The sequence below is a fragment of the Colobus angolensis genome, unplaced genomic scaffold, assembly GCF_000951035.1.
Source record: "Colobus angolensis palliatus isolate OR3802 unplaced genomic scaffold, Cang.pa_1.0 Scaffold232, whole genome shotgun sequence".
NCBI lineage: Eukaryota > Metazoa > Chordata > Mammalia > Primates > Cercopithecidae > Colobus > Colobus angolensis.
Genome location: NW_012115511.1, coordinates 1,047,320 through 1,075,066, shown reverse-complemented (window position 1 = coordinate 1,075,066; position 27,747 = coordinate 1,047,320). Strand labels below are relative to the sequence as shown.

At 38.3% G+C, this 27,747-nt stretch overlaps 1 long non-coding RNA gene across 1 annotated transcript in view; it reads left to right on the top strand.

Annotated features, from left to right (window-relative positions):
• Positions 1–27,747, top strand: part of LOC105513584 — an 84,032-nt gene that overhangs the window by 50,833 nt on the left and 5,452 nt on the right. The window contains exon 3 of the long non-coding RNA XR_001002050.1: positions 26,882–26,980. This is a non-coding gene — a long non-coding RNA (uncharacterized LOC105513584). The remainder of the gene's footprint in view (positions 1–26,881; positions 26,981–27,747) is intronic.

Genomic DNA, 27,747 nt, shown 5'->3' with positions numbered 1-27,747 from the left:
GGCTTAGCATCTAGAATAAAAAATGAATTATCTCTTCCCTTTTCCTTTCCAGCAATGTCTTCTCTCTGAAGTTCAGTCCTCACTCTAACGACCATTAGGAAACTCACATTCTATTATGTTGAAAACTGAACCAAGTTCCCACCTCACCACCACTCATCCTTTTCTTTCTTCTGAATTCACATCTTGGTTAATGCACCAGAATTTACACAGGGGCCCCAAGTCAAAATCTTGTCAAAGAACTTTAACTCTTTTCTGTCCCTCCCTCCACAAATTTCATCAGCACCCATGCTCTGCCATTTTGCCTTCCTTAATTTTAGTGTCTGGCTGATGGATGTCAACAAGGCTTTGTTGAATGCCTGTTCTTAAAAATTTGCACTCTCAGTTTCATTGCCGTGGCCTTTAATCTCTCACCTAAACTGCTGAAATAATTTTCCTATCCTGGGACTCTCATTTCGCCAATATCCTGTCAAACTGATTCCTCACTTCAAGCCCATTCAGTCTTCAAAATCTTCAATATCCTATCATCACCTACAGAGTAAATGGAAATCCAGTAGCATCGGAAAGAGTGTAGTGAACGTCGTCCCAAAATATGGCTCCTTGTTATAAAGGTTATTTTAGTTAAAGACCCTTAGAAAGCAACAGACTGTAATAGCCCAACAGGTTCTTCCTGTCCACTTCCCAGAAAAGTCAATGCACTGAGAGCAGCAGGTTTGGCAGCAAATAAGGAGTTTAATAATTGCAAGTCCAGCTAAGCAAAAAGACAGGAGACACTTCTCAAGTCTGCCTCCTAGGAAACTCAGAGGCTAGGGTTTTAAAGATTATTTGGCAGGTAGAGGGCTAGCAAATTAGTGCTGCTGATAAGACAAGATGAAATAATATAAGTATGTAAACTGTCTTTCTGCTAAGTCAGTTTGTGGATGAAAGTTCCTGGATGGAAGTCAGTTTCTTGGTCTGACTCACAGGTCTGACTAGAATCATTTGGTTGCCATAATGCAAAAGTTTGACAAATATCTCAAAGACCAGTCTTAGGTTTTGACAATACTAGTGTTACTGGAAAGGGGTCCTGATCCAGACACCAAGAGAGGAGCTTGGATCTCATGCAAGGAAGAATTCAGAGTGAGTCCATAAAGTTAATGCAAGTATATTAAGAAAGTAAAGGAATACAAGAATGGCTACTCCATTGGCAGAGCAGCCGCTTGGGTTGCTCGATCAAGGATACTTATTATCACTTCTCAATTATATGACAAACAAGGGTGAATTATTCACGAGTTTTCTAAGACAGAGGTAGGCAATTCCTAGAACTGGGGCTTTCTCCCCATTTTAGACCATATTTGGTAACTTCCTGATGTTGCCATGGCATTTGTAGACTGTCATGGCACTGGTAGGAGTGTCTTTTAGCATGCTAATGCATTATAGTTATCATACAATGAACAGTGAGGATGACCAGAGGTCACTCTTGTCTTCTCCAAATTCTGGAGAGATTTGGTAGAGAGAAACAAGTATACTCCAAATTTTGTTCACAGGAGTATACTTTACTCAATTGCTACAAGCTGTAAATAGCTCAAAAGAAAAGTTTCTTTGATTTTGAAAAACAAAACAAAATATTATCAAAAAAAGTGTTTTTTCTTTCCTTTTTTTGCAAGAAAAAAAAACAAACCAGCAAAAAAAGTCAAAAGCAAAAAAGGATTTTGAGTTAAAGACCCTTAGTTTTAAGCAAAAAAGAGTCAAAAACATTACTTCACTCTTCTATTAGTTCAGTTCATGCAGTTAACTCCTGTTCTGCTTGATATTCATAAACATTCCAGCTCTCCATGAGAGCCCTGAAAGTTTTTTTCTCTATTCTAATGTACAATCTACAAAGTTATTAGAAACCTGTATTCAACAGCACCTGTCAAAGCCCTATAGCTGATTATAAGTGACCTTTTGAAGAGGATTAAAACAAAACTACAATTTTCTGTGGATGACAAAAGTTTTAGGACAGCTACTATTAAAGCCATAACTGACTAGCAATTTTGATTACTTCCACGGAATACAACAATTTTAACATAACAATTATAACTATTAATAACATACAGTAAGTCATATCATGATCATAAGAGTTTCCCATAATTTTGGAACACATACCATACCACTAACATATTTACACAAATAAAGCCCAAAGAAAGCCAAATACCATTTCATATTTGACAATGCTTCCTGTATGATTTTTATACCAAATAAGCCAATTTGGACTTTAGGGGATCTGATATCTGAAAGATTAATCAGGTCAGAAAAAGTCATAATTTATCGTTTGATTTTGGAAAGTTTGTAAAATATCAAATCCCAGATAAGTCACTAATTTAGCCAAAATGATAAATCAAAAATTTTAAAAAGGCAAAAACTTTTCCTCATTAAGAGGGGAGACTTAGCTTTCCAAACAATGTGTCTCTTTCCTTCCTTTATTTTTCCTACAGTTTATTCAAAAGGGAAGACAAAAATCTTTCATTTTAAAAAATATTATGTGAAAATCTTGTTCAAGAGAGAAAGTCAATCTTACTCTTGCATTAGTGCACTATTGATGTCAAACCTAATTCTTAATAAAACCTTATAGATAAATCTATCCAATATTAATCAGTATGACCATAAGGTAAGATTCTTATAAACCTTTTATAACCCTTTACAGCTTGCTGTTGTTGTTAAAGAGTAGAGCAATGTTCTAAGAAAACTCTGTTGTGCTTTTATTCCAATGTTCAGTTTATGGAATGACTGAATAATACCCATTTAACTTCAGCCAATATAGTCACACACAATTAATTTTTCATAAATCTTAAACAACTTATTCAAAGCTTTAGATTTTTCCTATCTCACTTAAAACAATCCTTTAACCTTCTAAACTTAGGCAAGAAATCCACATTCCCATGCCTTCTTTTGGTAAAATTGCATTCTACTTTCCTTACATGCCTGTGTCTAGAACTGTTTCTTCAGTAGTCTCAAATACATGTTACACTGTTAACTCTTAGCAACTTTTATTTCTGCTGAAAAACCTGGATAGTAAGCTATTTAAATTATGTACCAGGTGTGGAGCCTAGGGCACCAGACAGAAGTGCAGATAAGGTCTGACTCTTTCCAGCATAACTAGAAGGTGTAGCTAACCCCACATGTCCTCAGGCCTTAACAAGCTGTTAATCAGGCAAGTTGACTGTTTTCAAAAGCTAAAGAAGGTCAAAAGCTTATGATCGTAAAGCATATAGCAAACCTAATATCTGACTTGAATAATTTAGACCGAATATCTTAATTTTGAAGATATTTTTATTTTACCAATAATCCTTAAAATGGTCTTTATTTCCCAAAGCTTACCAAAGGCATGTGAACTAAAAGGCATTAGTTTTATTTTTCTGACAAATATTTTATTTAAGCACTTATGATTATTATTTTTATTTTTGAGATGGAATCTCACTCTGTTGCCCAGGCTTGAGCTTACTGTTGCAATCTTGGCTCATTGCAACCTCTGTCTCTTCAGCTCAGGTGATTCTCCTGCCTCAGACTCCTGAGTAGATGAGATTACAGGTATGGGTTAATTTTGTATTTTTAGTAGAGATGGGGATTCATCATTTTGGCCAGGTTGGTCTTGAACTCCTGACCTCAGATGATCCACCTGCCTCGGCCTCCCAAAGTGTTGGGATTATAGGCATGAGCCACCATACCTTGCCTAAGCACTTATTATTTTTAAGCCAATTAATTGGAGATTTTTCATATATGAACATCACATACACAACACACATAAATACAAAGATAGACAGAAGAAGATTCAATAGTTCTAAGATTTTTCATTTGCCAGTTTCTTATTTGGATTATTGCCTTCAGGATGGAGGTTTTGAAGGAACAAGCCTAGGAAAGCATGCAGTTTCTACAGCCCAATAAGCAGGCACAACTGGTAGACAAAACAGATTCCAAAAATTAATGGTCCAATTTTTATATCAGATCCTAGATCCCCAAAAGAGAAATGCTACAGAACAAAACAGTGCCATGATTTTACCATACATTTCACTGCAAAATAACCTAAAGCCTAGTCTGTCATTAGCTGATCCCCCATGAGAGTCTTATCTCTCAGTGAGAGGGTGGGAATATCTCCATACCTTCCAAGTGGCCAAGAGCATGTTTCTCTGATCCAAACTTGCAAAAAGCCATGTATTTCCCCATAATTGCCATTAGTTATCCCCCAAAGTATATTTCCTACATAGTTATTACACACCAAAGCTCTTTCATAATGTGAATTTCTGATATCCCCAAAAGTCAAAAACATCAGACAATGCATGCAAAACAGAACAGAGCCTTAGATTTTGAGAGAGATGTATCCACTTTCAATTCTTGAGGTTTCATGAGGAAAATAGATGTTTTTTCCAAAACAGGGTCTACGCCACCTCCTCTGTTTTTTCCAAGGAGTTACAGGCTGTTAGAGCTTGAATAGCTGCTTTTAATTAAGCAGACTTTTAACCATAGTGCTCTTAAAAAAAAAAGTTCTTTTAAATTTCTTATTACCCAACTTTAGCCGGGCCAAAAGGCCAATATTTCTGGCTTTTAAATTTTACCAGAAGTAACCACTCAGGTGCTCAGAGAAAGAAAAATTCAAGATGGTTTATGGATGAGAAGAGAATTAACAGGTGGTGAAGGTCACATATATAGCAACCAGAAAGGACTCATTCCCTAAGTCAGGAACTGAACCCTGGACCCAGGCCACCAGAGTGAATAGACAAAGCCTTAGCTACTGAACTACAGACATCAGGCCGTTTCCACTGCCCTTCCTAGAAGGAGTCTAGAGCAGTCAATTTTGAGCTTGCAAAGGCTTTTAGTTGCTCAAGATAATTTTTAGGGCTATCACATGAGCCCCCAAATTTCTGTCCTCCAGGTGGCAGAGACCAAGAGAAGGTACTGCCACATGGTTAAAAGGTCAGACTTTCAAGGACGTTCTTCAACGTGTGGTCTCTGGGCAAGATGGTCACCCTGAGGAGCAGAGAAGGTAACGAAGGCAAAGAAGAGAAAGGGAAAAAAGCATTCTCAGAGAGGCCAGAGAAAGACCCACCCATTGCAGCGACACTGTAAGGTTCAGGTGGCCGCTCATAGGGGATCTTTTCCAGCAGTCTCATCAGTTCTCAGGTTTTCCCTTTTGGGAAGGCAAAAGCTCCCCATGCCCTACGTTCCTGTACATGCCTAATCCTATCACTCATAGTCATCAGCAAGGTGTACAAGACAGATTAATCCAAAGAGAATACTAGTTAACATGCCATAGTGCCAAATCCTTTCTTAACTGAGAGGGATTTTACTGAGAGGGGCCTCTAATCCCCGAAATTTTAGAAGAGATTCTAATCTTCCTAGGTTGGGCCACAGACCCAAGTTTGGTCAAGTGTCCTTGCCTTTTATTGAAAGGGGCCTTTAGCGCTCTTTGTTTTAGGAGAGACTCTAACTCTCATAAATTGGGCCTCTAACCCAATCCTGTCCTCTACCCAGGTAAATGCACCCCACTTACCCAAAGTTGGCCAATATGGGCATTCAGACAATTTTCCTTTGGGTCAGGGGTCTCTTCAGTATCATCCCTTTGTGGTCACCAGAAAGATGTTACTGGAAAGGGGTTCCAATCCAGACCCCGAGTGAGGGTTCTTTGATCTCACACAAGAAAGAATTCTGGGTGAGTTCATAAAGTGAAAGCAAGTTTATTAAGAATGGCTACTCCATAGGTAGAGCAGCAGCTTGGGCTGCTTGATCAAAGATACTTATTTTTACTTATAGATTATATGCCAAACAAGGGGGGGGGATTATTCATGAGTTTCCCCAGAAAAGGATAGGCAAGTCCCAGAACTGAGAGCTCCATTTTAGACCATAAAGGGTAACTGTTTAATGTTGCCATGGCATCTGTAAACTGTCATGGTGCTGGTGAGAATGTCTTTTAGCATGCTAATACATTATAAATAGCATGCAATGACCAGTGAGGATGACCAGAGGTCACTCTCATTGCCATCTTGGTTTTGGTGGGTTTTGGCCAGCTTCTTTACCACAACCTGTTTTATCAGCAAGATGTTTATGACCTATATATTGTACTGACCTCCTATCTCATCCTGTGACTTAGAATACCTCACCTCCTGGGAATGCAGCCCAGTAGGTCTCAGCCTTGTTTTACCCAGCCCCTGTTCAAGGTGGAGTTGCTCTGGTTTAAATATCTTTGACAGTGATGTCATCTAGAGAAGCAATTGGGGAAGTTACAGATCTTGTGATCTCCAACTGCATGGCTATTAAACAGTAAGAGATTCTAGGAACAATGACTGGTTATCTTTAAACTATACCTACATCTTGGCAGAATTCAGGCCACTCCCAAATCCTAAACTTGTGTACTTTCATTAGTCTTACAAGGACAGTTTTGGTCCCCAAGTAAGGGGAGGGTTTGTTTTGGGAAGGGACTGTTATCATCTATGTTTTAAAGTTAACAAAGGTAATGAGCTTGTGAGGTTGGAAACAAGATGGAGTTAGCTATGTCATATTTCATCTGAGGTCATATATATATATATATATTTTTTTTTTTTTTACAAAGGTGGTTTCAAGAATTTTCCCTTACCTACATGAAGACCCAAGCTGCCCTTCAAGGAAAATAATGATTTTTCTTTCTCCTCCCTGTTATCTCATTTGGCCAAGAACGTAACCACCCCTGAACAGTCCCTTTCACAAGATAATGTCTAGCTGTCAGGCTCATTTGGTTTCCAAAGCGAACTACTTACAAGTTGATATTCATTCTCCGATCCATTTATTCTCCCTAGTAATCATTTATTGCCCCTCAATAGAATTACCTATATTTCCCAACCTCCTAAATTAGCCTCAGTGGAATATTGGGTAATCATTCTGTGATTTTCCCTTCCACAGACTAATACATTCATATGCCTTTCCCCTTAGTAATCTGCCTTTTATCAGATGATTTTTAAGCAAAATTTCAACAGGCAAAAGGGAAGCTCAAACACATCATCTGTTAAGTTTTGTTCTCTGACCCCTGAGTACCTTTCCATCCTCGTCTCCTCTTATGCCCCCATACAGAGTCTCTATTACAGCCAACTACGGCTTTCTCAGAACTCTAGGGTTCTCCAGGTATCCTTGCCTTCCCACTTGCTGCTTTTTCTTCCTTGTATGCCCCACGCCTAGCTGTGTGCCCTGCCTGGAGAACTCCTATTCTTTTCTCAAAACTTTCTTCAAACATTTTGTGGGATTATTATGACTTTTTTTCCCTTCTGTGTGCTCTTTCATCTCCAGTCTCTCAACAGAAGGCATTTATGGTGTTGTCAGAGGATTTTTCTCTAACTCTATTAGTAATATTCTTACAGGAAAGGGGTACTGATCCAGACCCCAAGAGAGGGTTCTTGGGTCTCACACAAGAAAGAATTCAGGGCGAGTCTGCAGTGTAAAGTTAAAGCAAGTTTATTAAGAAAGTAAAGTGGTGAAAGGACAGCTACTCCATAGACAGAGTAGGATGTTCCCTAAAGTAAGAGGAGGAAGGCATCCACCCTAAATATAATGCTTGTATATATGGGGAGATGTGCTCTGCCTCAAGGGTTTGTGATAAAGGATTACTTGTCTTAATTATTATATTTTGCAAGAATTGATATTATTATCTTTAAAGCAAAATTAGGGATGCTTTTATTGTCCAGATATCAGAATATCTGGACACTCTCAAGTCTGGGTCTGTTTAGTAAACATTATTAATTTGTTCCCTTAACTGTAAACATCTAGAGACCAGGAATGCCTAACTTTCAGAGAATGCAGCCCAGCAAGTCTCAACCTCATTTCTCTAGCCCTCACTCAAAATGAAGTCACTGTGTTTCAGCAACCTCTGGCAATCTCACTATCTTACATTTGCTTATGTATTTGCTGCAGCTACTAGAGTAGGAGCTCCTAGCAGCCAGAGCTAGTAAATTCCCCATTTTCTACTCTAAGTATTGACGCCAGTACCTGACACATAGTCAGCACTTGATAAATATTTTCCGATAAATAACCAAATGGTAAGAGCAAAGCAAAGCATCCAGTCATCTAATATCCCAGAAACATTTTTTTCTTTTTTGAAAGATGTAGTTTAGAAGATAGTGAGAAGTTATAGTTGCTTATTGCTGAAATCATCAGGAGTTTATAAAGATGCCCATAGAATTTGTGCCTTATATAATGCAAGGCAGTGACATTGATTACCAGGTAATAACCTCAAAAAGAGAGATTCTCAAGAGCTCTTTTGAGAGCTGATAAAACTGCCAAAGTTAAGAAAAGATTAACTACAGAGAACATAAAGAAGGTCTCTAGGAGGCTAAGGACAGAGAAGTTATTTGGCGTAAACTATGAAGGGCTCCTTTCATTGGAGGGCACTGGTGAGAAAATGAAACACTGGCAATGAGAATAAGGGCAATAAAGATGCAGTAGGGGGAAAAACGCACCAGGAAAAGAAAACAAGTTAGTTGTGACGCTAGAAGAGATATAAATAATCATGTGAATGGGCAATTATCATCCTAAGATTTGCTTCTTCAAAAATATTTTTAAAACAATGAGACAGGCAGTAATGAGATTTTTAAATGGAATCAGGAATTTCCAGTCACATATTTAATTCTTTGATCAAGGTAAAGGAAATTAGCTGAGATGTGAACATTACATTTGTCTAAACACTTTATTCTCATGGGGAAAGCCAGGCTGAATTGAGAAGAAAAGACACACAAGACTTGTTAAAGGAAAGGGGTCCCAATCCAGACCCCAACGGAGGGTTCTTGGATCTTGCACAAAAAGGAATTCAGGGTGAGTCCACAGTGCAAAGTGAAAGCAAGTTTATTAAGAAAGTAAAGGAATGAAAGACTGGCTACTCCATAGGCAGAGCAACCCCAAGGGCTGATGGTTGCCCATTTTTATGGTTATTTATTGATGATATGCTAAACAAGGGGTGGATTATTCAGGACTCCCCTTTTTAGATAATATAGGGTAAATTCCTGACATTGCCATGGTATTTGTAAACTATCATGGAGCTAGTGGGAGTGCAGCAGTGTGGATGACCAGTGGTCACTCTCATCACCATTTTGGTTTTCGTGAGTTTTGACCGGCTCCTTTGCTGCAAACTGTTTTATCAGCAAGGTCTTTATAACCTGTATTTTGTGCTGATCTCCTATCTCTTCCTGTGACTTAGAATGCCTTAACTGTCTGGGAATGCAGGCTTGTAGATTTCATCCTCATTTTACCCAGCTCCTGTTTAAGATGGATTTGTTCTGGTTCACATGCTCTCACATTTACTCCCTCCGTTTTATAAGAGAACCCTTAATCCTAAGGGTTGCAGAGAGGCAAAGATCCATCTTCTGTAACTTCTTCAGGCTGAATAGAGGCAATGATATTCCTGCCTAACTACGAGTGTCTCTTGCATTCAGGGAAGAGATGAGTTCAATGAGAAAGCATCAGTATGGTAAGGTCCATTCATAACTCTTGAGTTTTGACAGCAGGTGATATCTGGAAGATTAATAGGTGTTTAATTTAAGAAAACATTCAGTAAGCTTGTCCTGTCTTCCTACAGAAAGAACTGGTTGGTTGACAGGAATAAGCAGCATTAGCCTCAATTGCAGAAACAAACGTAAAAACAACTAATGAGACTAGAATTTAACAACAAGTGTAGCATAGTTCTTGAAACACAATATTTTTCTTTCCAGTTTCCCATTTTTACTAAAGACAAATCATGGTAAGATTGATTTGCTTTATTATATTTGGTCTGGTTATTTGTATAAAGTGTAGCAAGAATAATTATTTTCACATAGGATATTTTTAAATGGGCTTTGATGGACCTCTGTTTTATAGAAGGAATCTTACATAAGACTTTTTAAAACCAAACTCAGCCATGGATTTTTGCCCTCAAATAACCATGAGTTCTGTAAATTCCTTTCCCCTTGTGGTCTCAAGATAACCTGGGGCTCCTGGACCTGTCAGAGAGTCACATTCTTTACTTACCACAGCTCAGAAACCCTGTACAGGGACTGTTGCAGACAAGGTTTGAGGCCAATTCTCCCAGGGGCTTTTATTGGCTTTAAAAGTCAAGTTGGATTCCTTAAAGGAAAACACACCATTTCAGTTAAAGCCTTGGTAAAATAAGCAATTTCTCCAATTGTGTCCTGTTACAAAAGAAAACAGATTCTTATTGCACTTTTGCAAATAACCATATTGCCACAAATTAAGAATACTCAAAAATAGTTTCTAAATTTTGTAGGAATCAGGTAGAGACGAACAAATATGCTCCAAATTTTGTTCACAGGAGTATACTTTCCTCAATTGCTAAAAGCTGTAAATAGCTCAAAAGAAAAGTTTCCTTGACTCTGAGAAACAAAACAAAGGATCAACAGCATTTTAAGCAAAGTTAAAAAGATTACTTCAGTTTTTGATTGGCTCAGTTAATTCAGTTAACTCCTGTTTGGTATTCATGAACATTCTATTTGGTATTCATGAACATTCCAGCTCTTCATGAGAGTTCTGAAAGTTGTTTCCCCTATTCTAACGTTACAATTTCCAAAGTTATTAGAAACCTGCATTTAAAAACACCTGCTAGAGTTCAATAGTTGATTATAAACCACCTTCTAAAGAGAATTAAAACAAGGCAACAATTGTCTGTGGATGATAAAAAGTTTTAGGACAGTCACTATTAAAGTCACAATTGGTAAGGAAATTTGGTTACTTCTGTGGTGCACAAAATTTTACATAACAATTGTAATTATTAATAACATACACTAAGTCATTAGAATCATAGGAGTTTCCTACAAGTTTAAAATATATACCAATAACACATTTATGCAAATATAGCCCATAGAAAGCAAAACACCATTTTACATTTGATAATGCTTCCTGTATGACCTTTATACCAAATAAGCCTAATTTCACTTTTACATTAATGTATTATTAATTTTAAACACAATTTTTAATAAAATCTTATGGACATATTTACCCAATTTTAATGTTTAACCATAAGGTAAGATTCTTATAAAACTTTTAAAACCATTTACATTTTTGTGTGTGTGAAAGAACAGATCAGTGTTCTAAGAAACATCTATTGTGCTTTTTTTTTTTTTTGAGAAAGGAATCTCATTCTGTTGCCCAGGCTTGAGCTTACTGTTGCAATCTCAGCTTACTGCAACCTCTGCCTCCCAGGTTCAAGCGATTCTCCTGTCTCAGCCTCCTGAGTAGCTGGGACTACAGGCTCACACCACCACACCCAGCTAATTTTTGTATTTTTTCGTAGAGATGGGATTTCTCAGGCTGGCCTTGAACTCCTGACCTTAGATGATCCACCCACCTCAGCCTCCCAAAGTGCTGGGATTACAGGCATGAGCCACTGCTCCTGGCCCTATTGTGCTTTTATTCTAATGTTTAATTCACAGAAAAAAATGAATAATAACTCTTTAGCTTTAGCCAATATGTTCACACACAGAATCTCTTACAATTAATTTTTATAAACCTTCCACAACTTGTTTAAACCTTTAGATATTTTTTCTTACTTAAAACAATCCTTTAACATTTTAGGCAGAAAAAAGTCCACATTTCCATGATTTCTGATCATCTTTCACCAAAAACACATTTTACTTTCTTTACACACCTTCCATGTAAAATCGTGTTTTTAGTAGTATCACTTACATATTATAATGATAACCCTTAGCAACTTTTATTGTTGATAAAAACCTTGGTAAGTTTGAGATTTTAATTGTGTACTAGGTGTGGAGCCTAGCCTAGTACACACCAGGCAGAAGTGCAGATAAAAGCTGAGTCTCCAGCATAGCTAGGAAACTCCACATGTTCCTAGGCCTTACCTAGCTGTAAAGCAGTCAAGTTGTTCAGTAAGAGTCATAGTGGCTTTTTATGAAGCATTTAGGAGGCCTAACAATCTTTGAATTGTATAACATTTCTTGCATAAATTCCCTTTCACAAATCCTTTGATGACTTACACAGACCATCTAAGACATTCTTGGACTTTCTAACTTGCTTTAAGCATCTCTCATTTTAAATAACCAGTCATTTTACTTCAGGACAAGAATTTACCATACAAGATCCTTTCTTATATAAAATCTTTTTCTTGATAATCTTCTTGGATAGCTAGGGGGCATGGCTAACTCCACATGTCCCCAGGCCTTATCTAGAATCTAATGGCTTTGAAGTAGATAAACTTTTTTAAAAGTTAAAGAGGCAGTTTATGACCTTAAAGCATTTAGCAAACTTAATATTTGATCCACATAATTTAGTCTAAATGCTTTTATCAATACTTTTTGAAGTTGTTTTTATTTCCCAAAGATTACTAAAGTTACATGAACTAAAAGGCATTACAGTTTTTATTTTGCTTTCAAGATATTTAAGTGTGTATTTTTGTTTAAGCTAATTAATTAGAGCTCTTTTATAGAAACATTACACACACCACATATATAGCTACACAGAAAGACAAAAGAAGATTACTACAGTAATTGCAAGATTTTTTATTTTTCAGTTTTTAAGTTTCTTAATTGGATTACTGGCTTTAGGGTAGAGCCCTTGGCAAAACAGGGCCAGGAAAGGAGTCTCTGGTGCCTCCTGTTTTTCCCAAGGAGCCAAGGCTCTAAGAGCTTGAATATCTGCTTTTAATTAAACTGATTTTAACCATAGCACTCTTGAATAAAGTTCTTTTAGAATTTCTTGTGCCAAACAGCCAATATTTCTGGCTCTTGAACTTTACCAAAGGTAACCTCCCAGGTGCTTAGAGAAAGGAAAATTTAAGATAGTTCAAAGAGGAGAAGAGAGTAGACAAGGTCATGTATATATTAAACCAGAAATAAGTTTAACTTAATTCCTGGGTGGGGAATTGAATGCAGACTACCACTGTGAAAGTGCAAAACTTTAGCTACTGAACTACAGTACAGGGTAGTCTCCATTTTCTTTCCTAGAAGGAGTTAGAGTAGTTAATTTTGAGCTTGCAAAGGCTTTTAACTATTTAATATGATTTTTAGATTTAACTATGACTTGAACCCTAAAATTCCTGTTCCCTGGAAGGCAGGGTTAAAAGGTCAAGCTCCCAAGGACATAAAACAAGGTAGAGACTTCATCCAGGTTTTTGTTTGTTTCAGGGACCTGCAGCCACGTTTGTTACTGACCAGCTTGCTAGGTCATCTTGAAAAGTGGGCTTACAGGTGTTCTAAGCCTGTGTTTTATCCTAAAGTACCCCTTGACACAGAAAAACAAATTCATAGCACAAAACACACCAGCTTAAGACTAGCCTTAGAATTCTTTTTCTCATTAATCCAAACTTTTACAGAGGCGATAAATACTGATTTTTATTTATTTATTTGTTCACCATTCATTCAACCACACAGAGAGAGAAACCAGAAACTTGACTGGTAAGAAATTTTACTCTTTTGCTGGCATGCCTGTGTGGCCCTAGTGATCCAGCTTGCGAAACCATCACCCTGGGGGCCAAGCCACATCATAAAGGAAATTTTTTTTTTCATTATGGTCAGAGCAAAATATGTGTGATAAAACATAGACATTATCCACTCTGCTTAGCACCCAATAAACTGGCAAGCCTTAAATTTGCCCCCAGATGGGCCCTGTTATCTTTAATCCAACCTTTGACTTGTAGTTTCAACACATGGCCTCTGAGCAAGATGGTTGCCCTGGGTAACAGAAAATACAGGAAAGGAAAAATAGAGAAGGAAAGTACTTCCTGTGGCAGGGTGGGGAAGGTGAAGAGCTTAGGGAGGTCAGAGAAAAGATACATTCATTGAAGCTGACAATGAAAAGTTCAGGCAGCTGCTTGTCAGTAACAAAGGGATCTTTTCCTGCAGTCCCATCAGCTCTCAAGTTTCCCCTTTTAGAGAGGAAAAAGCTCCCCATGTCCCACAATCCTGTACATGCCTAACCCTGTCACCCACAGCCATCAGCAAAGAGTGTAAGGAAGATTAATCCAAAGAGAATAGCAGTTAATCCCCCATAGTGCCAAACCTGTTCTTAGCCAAGGAGGATTCTACCCGAGAGGGGCCTCTAACCTCCTAAATCTTACAAGGCACTCTAACCTTCCCAAGTTGGCCTCTAACCCAAGGTTGGTCAAGCGTCCTTGCCTTTTATTAACAGGAGCCTCTAACCCACTCTGTCTTAGGAGAGAACTCTAACTCCCCTAATTTGGGTCTCTAACCCAATCCCATTCTTTACATAGGTACCCCACCACTTACCCAAAGTCATCCAATCAGTGCTGTAGTCTATTTCCTTTGGGTCAGGAGGTCTCCTCAGTATTGTCCCTTTTGTGTTCACGAGAAAGACGTTATTGGATCCCACCACTTACCCAAAGTTAGCCTTTGGGTCAGAGTTTTCCACAGTATAGTCCCTTCTATGGTCACCAGAAAGATGTTACAGGAAAAGGGTCCCGATCCAGACCCCAAGAGAGGGTTCTTGGATCTTGCACAAGAAGGAATTCAGGGCAAGTCCATAGTGCAAAGTGAAAGCAAGTTTATTAAAAAGTAAAGGAATGAAAGAATGGCTACTCCATAGACAGAGTAGCCTCGAGGGCTGATAGTTGCCCATTTTTACGGTTGTTTCATCATGATATACTAAACAACGGGTGAATTATTTATGCCTCCCCTTTTTAAACCATATAGGGTAAATTACTGACATTGCCATGGCATTTGTACTCTGTCATGGCACTGGTAGGAGTGTAGCAGTGAGAATGACCACAGATCACTCTCATCACCATTTTGGTTTTAGTGGGTTTTGGCCAGCTCCTTTACTACAACCTGTTTTATCAACAAGGTCTTTATGACCTGTATTTTGTGCTGACCTCTTATCTCATCCTGTGACTTAGAATGCCTTAACCGTCTGGGAACGCAGCCTCATAGGTTTCAGCCTCATTTTACCCAGCTCCTGTTTAAGATGGAGTTGCTCTGCTTCACGCACCTCTAACAGACTGATCTTGACAAGTCACAGATCTCTAGATGAAATTTCCTAATATGCAGCCAGTAGACTTCCTAGTTTTTAAGTATATCGGTAAGAGAGTATTGTACTGGACATCGAACTAGCTACACTTTCAATATATACAAACAGCCCTTTCCCAGAACACCGACCTTCTTCCAGAAGATCTGCTTAGGAACATGCTCACAGGCCCTCTGAATGTGGGTTCAGGGAGCCGGAACCCACATTCTCCTTTGACAATTTTTTTTTTAGTACATTTTGCAGGAAATGGAGTTGTCCTGCCTTGAAGAACCACTGTGATCCATTCAAACCCTGATCTGCTGCAGCACTGTGTTTGAAAAACTGTTAACACCAGAAGCCAGGATCTCTTTTTTTCCTTACCCTCACTATATACTGAGCAATTACCACAAGACCAACAGTGGCATCTCAAAGGTAGCAGGAAATTGCATCAGACTGGGCAGGACCAATTATATTCAAGAATGATACTGAGTCATTAAGACAGAAGAAAGGACAACAGAAAATAGGCTAGTAGATTTTTCAGATTCTCCAGTTACCTCTCCAGGAAGTACTTAGAAGCAACACTGGATCCTTTGAACTAAGACTTCTGTAGACTGAGTTTTAATGAATTTGAAGACAGGGTAGGAGAAAGCTCTGAAATATTTAGTGAGCTTCCTGAGATGGCCATATATTTATAGCTCTAAACTGTTTAATTAGAGGATATCACCAAGGAATAGTTTTCAAAGCAGTAGAATCATAACTCTCATAAAAATATAAAATGAACATGTGTCAAAGACTTTCAGTTAGCCTATAAATTAGTAATGGAACCACTAAGATGTTAAAACTGCTTCAAGTGAGAATGTGATTTATAAAGGCTTATATTCTCTACTGGAGAAATTCATTTGAATAGTTATGAACAGGAATAATTTGAATTGCTGTGGACGGGAATTCTTTCCAATATGGTCAACCTTCTAGATGTTAACTTCTCCTGTACAATATTCGCTAATAGTTAAGTGAAAGGTGAACATTATTATAAAATGAGATAATTCCCAGAGGAGAGTTCGCTAGGCAATGCTTAGCATTTCATGGAAAGGCACCCAGGAATTCTTTTTTTTTTTTTTCCCATTTCCACATCTTTAACATTTTTAAAACATGTTCTAAAATCAGACATGATAACTATTTTCTTTCCTCAACTGTCCAACTGCTCCTAAGATATAAGATGCTCATCATTGTTAAGGGAATTTTTAAGTAAGAGTGCTAAAACACTAAAATATACAAAGAAACAAATGCAAAGAAAAATTGTGAAAGACTTTAAAATGAACCCAGAAACTACTGGAGTTCTGTCTAGTAGACCCATCCAGATTATCTTTACTTATTTTTTTTTTTTTTTTGGTCTTTGGGCTATTTTAAAATTATTTATGTTTGTGGAAAATGAGTAATAATGCAAATTATCTGTGTTCCTAGAAATGTGTATTCTACAATTGATTACTATTCTGTGGATAGACCTATTTTCCATATAGTTGTAAATTCATTTCAGCATTTTGTATTTGCCTATGTGTGTATTGCATTAAAGTGTTTACATGTGTGTACGATATATGTAACTGGTAGTAGCTTTGAACTGGTAGGAGAAGGCAAAAATATTGTTTTTGATCTTCACGGAATATTTATATGTTGACCAAAAAAAAAAAAAAAAAACACTCTGTAAAATACCTAAAGAGGTTTGTTCCGATTCAATATGATGGACCATGGCCCTTGAAACAGTCTCAAGAGGTCCTAAGAAAGCGTGCCCAAGGTGGTCAGATGACAGTTTGCTTTTATACATTGTAGGGAGACAGGAATTGTAGGTAAAATCATAAATCAATACATGGAAGGTGTACATTGGTTCAACCTAAAAAGACAAGATATCTTGAAGTGGGGGCTTACAGGTTGATATGGTTTAGCTCTGTGTTCCCACCCGTATCTCATGTTGAATTGTAATCCCCACATGTTGAAGAAGGAGCCTGGTGGGAAGTGATTAAATCATGGGAGCGGACTTCCCGCTTGCTGTTCTCATGATGGAGTTCTCATGAGATCTGGTTGTTTAAAAGAGTGTAGCACTTTACTCTCTCTCTCCTGTTCTATCATGGTAAGATGTGCTTGCTTCCCCTTCACCTTCCACCATGATTGTAAGTTTCCTGAGGCCTCCCAGCAATGCTTCCTGTACAGCTTGCAGAACTGCAAGTCAATTAAACCTCTTTTCTTAATAAAATTATCCAATCTCAGGTAGTTCTTTGGAGCAATGTGGGAACAGACTAATACACAGGTCATAAGTGGATTCAAACATTTTATGGTTGACAATTGATTGAAAGAATTAAGCTTTGTCTGAAGGCTAAAGCCAGTAAAAGGGAGTGTTTGAGTTAAGATAAGGGGGTTGTGAAGGCCAAAGTTTTAGTTATGTAGATGAAGCCTCCAGTTAGTAACTTTAGAGAAAATAAATAACACCAAATGTTTCCGTTTGAACCTTAAAAGGTGTTAGACTCTTAGTTAATCTCTCCTAAATCCAGGAAAGTCCTGGCTGCATTAATAGAGATTCTCTACAGATGCAAATTTCCTTCATGAAATTTGGCTTTGCAGGGCCATTTTAAAACATATCAAAGAAATATATTTGAGATATAATATTTGTATTTCCTTCAGAGTCTGCTATCCGTCACGTCAGTCAGGTTGGAATTTGATACCTTATTGCCACGGAGTCCATTCAGTCAGTCTTATGATCTCCATTTTAACGTCCATAATGGTCAGTTGTGCCTAAACTCCAAAAGGGAGGGGGTATAACAAGGTATATTCATTCTCCCTTCCCTTCCCGTCACAGCCTGGAATGCAGTTTTTCAGGTTTCTTTGTACTCCCTTTAGCCAAGAGGGAGTGCATTCAGTCAGTTGGGAGACTTAGGTTTTTATTTTTGGTTTACATTAATAAATGTGTTTTTCTAAATTTTAGCTCTGTCAAGATTAAATGTGTAATTTAAAAAATACATCCCAATTTTTAAAAAATCTTTCAAGAGATTAAGGAACACACACATTCCAGACCATTTCCTGTTTTCTCAACTTGATGCTTAGGAAAGTGTTGTACAGACATCAGGAGACCAAGAAGAGTGGGAAGCCTAATTGGCACATCCAACTCTGGAAACCTGGGATCCAAAGTCATTTATCGGGAGTAATTCTGTATGTGGCTCTGATAGACCTTCTTGGAGAATTGATGAAAAGAAATTAAGGTGACATTCTTGGACACTCAAATGTAGACTCCTAAATAAAGTTGACAAAGTCTTCCCCTAACTTGAGAGCAGAGTACCCAAGTAGACAGGGAAAACACCTCAGAGTAGAATAATCCCTAGGTTCGTTTTGTGGGTGCTGTATTTGGATCCTAGTTAGACGTGAGCATAAAGGAAAGACTTTAGTTAGTTTCTTTAAAATGTCCTGTGGTTCTTCTGGAGAGAATTTGACACCATGTGCTCCACAGCAGGACTATTGCAATAGAAGGTGCTACAATTTCTTTTTAAGAGCCCGCATGCATACACCAGGAAAATTTAAAAGATCAACGCTGGTAGCAGAGAGAATTCTTTCATTGATGATCTGTAGACTTGGAACCAATGTGAGTCACTAGGTGAGTGTTGAATGAAGTCCTGGCATGCAGGATAACATGACTTAGTTCAGGCAGGGAAGTAAGACAGCCATAAGGGACCATTTCTGTGGGCTACCAAGGACTCTGCCAGGGAAATGATGTAGACTTGAGGGAAGTCTCAGAGACTCTGCAAAGTGGGGCCTGAAAATACCAGAACAATGAGTTTATTCCCTGGTCTTTGAATTCCTCACGTCTTATGGTCAGAGCCTGGGGGAGCAGAGTAATATTCGTACTATCCCCGTGACTGTTAGTGGATCCTTAACTTCTCACCATTGCTGAAGCTGGTGTGACCAGAGGAAACAAGAGTTGGCCAAAAGATATGGCCAAAAGATTCTAACAGACCTTCAGGAGAGCGTTATACACATGGATCAAAGGGAAACTTTCAGGTCAATGGAAAATTAAAACAAAGAAGAATAGTCACTTTTTTAAAAATTTATTTTTTGAGACAGAGTTTTGCTCTGTCACCCAGGCTGGAGTGCCGTTGTGTGATCATGGCTCACTGCAACCTTCGTCTTCTGGGCTCAATCAATCATTCTTCCTCAGCCTTCTGAGTAGCTGGGACCACAAGAATGTGACAGCATGCCCAGCTAATTATTGTGGGTGTTTTGTTTTGGTTTGTTTTGTTTTGTAGAGGTCAGTTCTTGGTAGGTTGCCTACCCTGGTCTCGAACTCCTGGGCTCAAGCAACCAGCTCAATTCAGCCTCCCATAATGGTGAGATTATAGGCATGAGCTACCTGCTCGGCCAATAGTCATTTTTCTTTTTATTTGTTTTCTTTCTATTTTTATTTCTTCTTACTTTAAAAGAAAGTAAATTGTGTGTGTGTGAGGTTGTAGACTAAAATGTTTATCTCGCCTTAAATTCGTGTTGAAGGTCTAATCCCTAATGTAATTGATGATATTTGCAGGCAGGGCATTCTGGAGGTAATAGGTTTGGATGAGATCTTGAGGATGGAGTCCCCATGTAGAGATTAGCGTTTTTATTAGAAAAGGAAGAAATCGGAGCACTCTCTCTGCCCATACACATACACCAAGGAAAGATGGATGAGCACATGGCAAGAAGACAGCTACAACACAGGAAGAGGGCCCTCACCAGACACCACATCTGCTGGCACTTTGATCTGGTACCTCCCAACCTCCAGAACTGTGAGAAATATTTGTTGTGTAAGCCACCAATACATATACATATATAGAATACAGCCACCACCGAATCCTATCCAATCCCATTTTCTCTCAGGAAGAAAATATTTTGTGTGTTTTTAGTAGAGACGAAGTTTCACCATCTTGGCCAGGCTGGTCTTGAACTCCTGACCTCATGATCCACCCGCCTCAGCCTCCCAAAGTGCTTGGATTACAGGTGTGAGCCACTGTACCCAGCCCTGTCTTGGACTCTTTCTATGTATTTTCATGTGCTTATGTTATTCCCCTTGGAGGTATGTTACTTAACCTCTGCGCCTCACTTTCTTCATCTCTAATGTGGATAATAATAGTTCACTTTCTAAGAAGCAATTGTGGGTTTCCAATGAGATAGCATATATAAAGTCATTGTTACAGTGATGGGCACATTGGGAGTTTTCAAACTTTCTTCAGTCTGAATCTTGCTGTATAGTTTGGTTTTATTTTCTGTTTTTTACACAAAGGGAATCATGCTCTTCATGTCTTTGTGAAACCTGCTTTTTCATTTAGCAATATATCTAAGATATCTTTTTTGTCCAAATATGTAGCTCTACCTCCATCTTTATCATTATTGTGTAATTTTGTGTGTGTGTGTTTGTTTGTTTTGAGAGGGAGTCTTACTCTGTCACCCAGGCTGGATTGCAGTGGCACGATCTCAACTCACTGCAACCTCCACCTCCCGGGTTCAAGCAATTCTGTCTTAGCCTCCCGAGTAACTAGGACTACAGGTGCATGCCACCATGCCCAGCTAATTTTTATATTTTTAGTAGAGATGGGGTTTCACCATATTGATCAGGCTGGTCTCGAACTCTTGACCTCAGATGATCCACCCATCTCGGCCTCCTAGTGTGTTGGGATTACAGGCGTGAGCCACCGCACCCAGTCATTATTGTGTAATATTTTATGGGATGACTGTACCACAGAAAATTTACCATTTCATTTTGTTTAATTTGCTGTCAATTCATCAGAGTGACAGATAATAAATACTTCAATAAACCCTGTTGCATAAACATATGGATTCTTCTCCAGGATAAATGCCTAGAAGAGGAATTCCTGCACAGAAAGCTATAGTCATCACTAATTTTGATAGACATTGTGGTTCTTAAAAAAATAACTTCTACAGGGACAAATTATATGTTTCCTAACCATATGAATTTGGGTTTTTCCACTTTTATTTCAGTGAGGTCTGGGGACACAGCTTGTCATACTTAATGTGAGGCATGAGAATCCGATTGGTACCAGTGTGTATGGCCCCTTTGTTACTAACACTTTCATACACATTGTATCTACAACAGCAATGTGGAATCACAGTCCTGTCTCAGCAAGAGGGCACAGTTCACTATAGAATGTAAAATTAGAGCTCATGTGGATTACAGATAGGAGTCCTAAAAATCCCCAGGTGTAAAGAACATAGAGCAACCAGAATTGTTATTATAAGAAAACAAAATAAAATTTTCGGGGGGCAGTTAGGCTGCCTTCTTACTCTCTTCTTCCAGCCCACCGGGCACCCCTTTAGCAGCTGGTAACATTCTTAACAGAATTAGAGGACAGAAAGGAAGGCAAGCGATCTGCTTCATCCATGCCTTCAACAAGCCTACACCAAGCCATCAGAATGTGATATCCGTCTGACACTAACCATCTGTTCTCAAACTCTCCAGCCACTGTTGAGAACTCACTCTTATATTTAGTGATTCTTAGTGTAAAGCAACCATTGCTTTTCTAGGAGAAAATTAAATAGTGATGACCAAAGAGACAACGACTCTAGTACATAATTCCCTCAGCAAAAGCTCTTCAGATGTTTCAAGGCATTTATTTTATTGCCAATCATACTTTTCTTTCTTGAAATCTTATCTTCCTATGAAGATAAGGGAATTCTTTAACTCTTCTTCACACTATTTACATGATTTCTTTTCAAGTTTCTATAGGCCACTTGGTGTGAAACTAAAAATTTTAAAAGCATCCAATCAGATATTAGTTTTATAAAATGTGGGTGTTTTTTCCTTTTGTTTTTGTTTGTTGGTTTGTTTTGAAATATGCTGGTGAATTCCAATAAGAAGTTTTCAACATTAGAAATGTGATACCATATTTACTGATTTATTAGGAACTTATTTTTGTTTGTTTTCCTTTTGTTTTAGCAATTCTCTGCAGAAAAGCAGATAACTTATTTCTCAATTCTAAATGCTATTTTGCCTTCACAGTCCTATATTAACACCCTGAAGTCATACTCTTCAAATAAGGGTGACACATTGTAAAGAAGGAAAATAGAGAGAGGAATGAAGAAAAACATGGAATGATAAGGAGATTAACGTGTTTTTTTTCTGAATGTCTCCCTAGTTTTAACTAGTTTGTAATTAATAAATCACTTGGAGTAGCCTGACGTATTTGATTATACAAACCACATTTTGTAAGTTTAGCTTGGACCGCAGGAAGTTTCAGTGCTCAAAGATAGATGTTCTTTCTTTCTTTTTTTTTTTTTTTCTGGCTCGATCCTTTTTAAAATGGCCCAGGTGAGGGTTTCCTTGCACATACTTTAAGCAGTTTAGAGGTTAATTGTGGTCATGCATTATGGTTTAAAATTCTGTGTCTCCTGGGGTTTGAGTGCCAAGGAAGAGTGGTCAGGGGGAGATTTCAGTGAAGAATATTCCTCTTCCCACCCAACTTCGACTTAACATCGGAAATGTAGACAGGCAGATGGAAGAATCCAGATGAGACCAACGTACTAGCTTTGTTATTAATAAAAACGAGTCTGGGTGACATGGTTTAGATATAGGACAAATGGTCTTGCTGAAACTTCTCCTCGAATGAGGCTAACTTAGCCAGTTACAGGGCATGCTGAGCAGGAGCAGCTCTCTGGTGGAGACTGCCCTGAGAAACACCTTCCTCAGGAAGGGACTGAACCAAACCTGGGAAGCCAGGAGTATAACTCTGGGGAAGTTCTTTGACATGATAACAGGAGGGGTGAAACATATGTGATAGTTTCACCATAACATTTGACTATTTTTTTTATTGTGATAAAATAAACCTAACTTGAAATTTACCATTTTAATCACAAGGTGCACTTTCAATGCAAACCTTTTAAAGTGCACAATTCGGTGGCATTAAGTACCTTCACAGTGTTGTACAGCCACTACCACCATTACCAGAACATTTTCATCACCTCTCCAAAAAACTCCTTATGCATTAAGTAGTCACTCCCCTGCCCCCCAGCCTTTGGCAACCACCAGTCTGCATCCAGTCTCTATGGATTTATCTAGTCTAGATGTTTCATATACATGAAATCACACATTATTTGGCCTTTTGTATCAAGCTTCATTCATGTTGTAGAATGGATCAGAACTTCACTTTTTATGGCTGAATAATATTCCATTGTATGAATATACCACATTTTGTCTGTTAATCTGTTGATGAACATTTGAATTGTTTCCACCTTTTGGCTTTTGTAAATAATATGCTGTGAACATTTGTGTACAAGCTTTGGCTTGAACTTCTGCTTTCAGTTCTTTTGTGCATATACCCAGGAGTGAAATTGCCTGTGTTTTGTGGTGATTTTATATTTAAAATTTGAGGAATCACTAAGCTTTTCCACCTCAGCTGCACCATTTTACATTTCTACCAGCAAGGTATGAGAGTTCCAGTCGCTCTACATCCTCCCCAATACTTGTTTTCCTTTTTGTACTCATACAGCCATCCTAGTGTGTGTGAAATGGTAGCTCATTGTGGTTTCGATCTGTGTTTCCCTAATGACTAAGGATTTTGAATGCCTTTTCATGTGCTTGTTGGCCATTTGGATAACTTCTTTGGTAGAATGTCTTTTCAAGTTTTCTGACCATTTTTTAATTGGTTGATTTGACTTTTTGTTATTGAGTTGTAAATGCTCTTTGTGTATTCTGAATAATAGACCCCATCATATATATAATTCACAAATATTTTCTTCCATTCTAGATTGCCTTTTCCCTCTCTTGATAGTGTCCTTCAATGCATAAAACTTTTAGATGAAATCCAACTTATCTGTCCTTTTTTTGTTCCTTATGCTTTTGATGTCATATCTAAGAAAACATTGCAAAAGCTAAGATCATAAAGATTTATCACATGTTTTCCTCTAAGAGTTTCATAGTTTTAGCTCTGAAATCTGATTTTCCAAAAATAAAAAAAAATAAAAAAAACTTTTTCTAAACATCAACTTTACTGAAGTGTAATTTACATATGATAAAATGCACTCATACCATTTGACCCAGCAATCCCATTACTGGGTATATACCCGAAGGATTATAAATCATTCTATCATAAAGACACATGCACACGTATGTTTATTGCAGCACTATCTACAATAGCAAAGACTTGAAACCAACCCAAATCCCCATTAGTGATAGACTGGATAAAGAAGATGTAGCACATACACACCATGGAACACTATGAAGCTATAAAAAAGAATGATCATGTTCTTTGCAGGGACATGGACAAAGCTGGAAGCTATCGTTCTCAGCAAACTAACACAGGAACAGAAAACCAAACACTGCATGTTCTCACTCATAAGTGGGAGTTGAACAATGAGAACACATGGACACAGGGAGGGGAACATCACACACCCGTTCCTGTTGGGGGATGGGAGGCAAGGGGAGGGAGAGCATTAGAACAAATACCTGATGCACGTAGGACTTAAAACCTAGGTGATGGATTGATAGGTGCAGCAAACCAACATGGCACATGTATACCTATGTAACAAACCTGCACATTCAGCACATGTGTACCAGAACTTAAAGTAAAATTTTAAAAATGCACTCATTTTAAGTATACAATTTAATGAGTTAGGCAATTGTCTACCCCAATAAAGACATGAACATTTCCGTTACCCAGAAAGCTTCCTTGACCCCCTTGCAGTCAGTCTTCCTGACCCTCCCATCTATACAATTACTGATCTGATTTCTATCACTATAGATGAGCTTTATCTGGTCTAGAATCTCAAATAAACAAAATCATACAAATGATATACTCCTTTGTGTCAGATTTCTTTTTCTCAGCATAATTTTTTTTATTCATTTATGTTGTTGCTTCTATTAGTAATTTGCTCCATTTTATTACTTAGTAGTATTCGATTGGATGGATATACTACAATTTATTTATCCTTTTACCTTTTGGGATGAATAGTTTTTTTTTTTAAATAAAAATAAAGTTTGTGTATCCCTTTCATTATAAAACCAAAACAGGTTTTGGATAGAAAAATTAAAACATGTAGGCCACAAAGAGCCAAAATTATAAAGCTCATATTTTACTGTGGAAACGTTAACACTTTGATGTATAGCTTCAGAACTCTTTCTGGGACTGTGTATAGGTACATTTCTATTTATAAGATATTTGAAACTTTTTCCAATTTTTTTTCCTGAAATTTACCTAAACCTCCAATGCTGAAATTAAAAAAAAAAAAAAAAAGAAAGAAAGCACTAAGGTCCCCTAATGAGACAAATAGTCAGTCCCTGAGACTAGACACCTTACCCCAAGACTTAGTAAGAGGTGACAGAATCCTCACCCCCATGGCCAGGCACCATCCCAATGCTCCTTCCTTCAGAGTCTGTATAAGCAGAGGAAGGGGGAAGTATTGAGGTTGTTGGCTTTGTAGGTTATTTAGATTTAGAGTAAGAATAATTTTGTGTGTGCCTTTTTGTCTAGTGAGGTGGTCTTGCACTTTCCTCTTCAAAGTCAAGTGAGGCAGCTCCAAGGAAATTACTGAAGCATCTTGGGAGTATTTGCAACAATAAATGACTGTCCTCTGCTCCCATTGGATGTCTACTCAGGTGGCGGACTGGCTTGCCTGACTCTGCCTAATTGGAAAAGGAAATGAACCAGAGAGCAGGGTACCAAGAGGGGGTGTCAGTGGGGCCGTTTGCATCTGCACAATGGCACTGGCGTGTCCGGAAGGCCTGTGCCTCCTGTGTGCTCACGGGGGAACCACAGAAGGTACCAGAGGAGAGATCATCTTGCTCCACTTAGAAGGGGATCCAGGAGGAAAGCCCATGTGATTGTGTATGGCGGAAATTGACAGGGAGTGGAAGGGTGGATCTGTCACATCAGGGAAGTGTGCAGTTGGCAGGCATAGTGAGGCTCTGCTAGGGGCTCTTGAAGGGTCTGCATTTGGATACCCACTCTGTAGAGGGCAGTGCTGTCAGCGTGTTTTAGCCAGAGCAGCAAAGACTCCAGCAAGGAGATGACTGTGACCATGCCCAAATCATCAAGGAAAAAGACGGTCTCTTTTGTCTCCTCCCCTTAAGAAGAAAAGCAGGCCCTCCCTTCACCTTCCAAATGTCTCAAGCTGACAACCAGGGGGCAGGTGATGACATTGGAGTTGGATTGAGATTGGAAATTTAAAATGGAGAATATTTGATAACTGAAAGTGACTAGAAATATATGGGATCTGATGCTGTTAAAGGAAAAAGGAATGGGACCCAAAAGGCTTTGTGGAAAGCAGTATGTAGAAGGAAAAAAAATCTGATATTAAAAATAACTATTACACAAACATAACAACACACTAGTACTATTATTATACTTGTATTCTTTAGTAAACTGTTTTATATAAAACTTAGCAATGTATAGTGAACACTGACCATGCCTATGTGTATTCATCTAAGACATCATGTTTAATTGTGGAATTGTATTCCATTACATGTGGGTACCACAGTTTAGAGGTAGACATTTACAGTGTTTTCATTCTTTTAGGACAAATATCATTATCATTAATATTTGCACACACTCTTAAATAATTCCTTAGGTGACAATCTAGAAATAGAATTGCTAGATCAAAGATACACGTCTAACTATTAACAAAATGCCCAACAATATTATACTAGCTTTTGTAACCACCAGCACTAAGAAAGCCTTCTTTTTTTTATTTTTTATTTTTTGACCAGTTAGTTAGATTTCTTTTGTGAACTGTCCCTCACCCCAATCCCATTGTATTTTGTATGAAGCAGGCCGGCTACGCAGAACATATGGCTCTGCACTTCCCTAGCCACATATATCTGTAGTCCACGTTTAGTTAACAGGGGTACTTGCAAATTCATTGTTGCCCTATGCCTTTCAGAAGCTTGGCCACATAAACAGGAATTCATGGAGGGCTCATCTTTCCCTCACAGATACTTCAAATTTCATTGTTGCATCAAGCCAGCTGATTTGGGAGCTGAGTTCCTGGATAGGCATACCATCCACAGTGTTTTACCAGAGTGAAATCACAGGTGATATCATCATTCTATATTAAGAGAAATTATAAGCGTCCACTCTGTGAAATCTGTCACATGTATAGAAAGAGGATACTATCTTTTTTTTTTTTTCTTTTTCTTTTTTTAGATGGAATCTCGCTCTGTCACCCAGGCTGGAGTGCAGTGGCACGATCTTGGCTCACTGCAACCTCCACCTCCTGGGTTCAAGCAATTCTCCTGCCTCAGCCTTCCAGGTAGCCAGGATTACAGGTGCACACCACTACACCCGGCTAATTTTTGTATATCTTTTGTAGTAGTGACAGGGTTTCACCGTGTTGACCAGGCTGGACTCGAACTCCTGACCTCAGGTGATCTGCCTGCCTCGGCCTCCCAAAGTGCTGGGATTACAGGCCGGTGTGAGCCACTGCACCCAGCCTACTTCATTTTTTTATTCAGTCTCCTTTCTATGAGGAGCCTTGGGGAAATTGCCTTTAGTCTCACTGTAAGAAATGGTTGTTCTTTTCCTGAACTAATTTTATTTAATTATATGGATACTATGACACTTTAAAGAAATTTTTAGGAAAATCAGGTTTTGGCCCACATTCAGCAAGAGGAAAATATTTCATGGCATACATTCATGTAACTTTTTCATTCTGGCTGAGGGCTACTTTGCTCAACCTTTCCCTTCCCTCCTTCCTTCCTTCCTTCCTTTCTTCTTTTCTTTCTTTCTTTCTTTCTTTCTTTCTTTCTTTCTTTCTTTCTTTCTTTCTTTCTTTCTTTCTTTCTTTCTTTCTTTCTTTCTT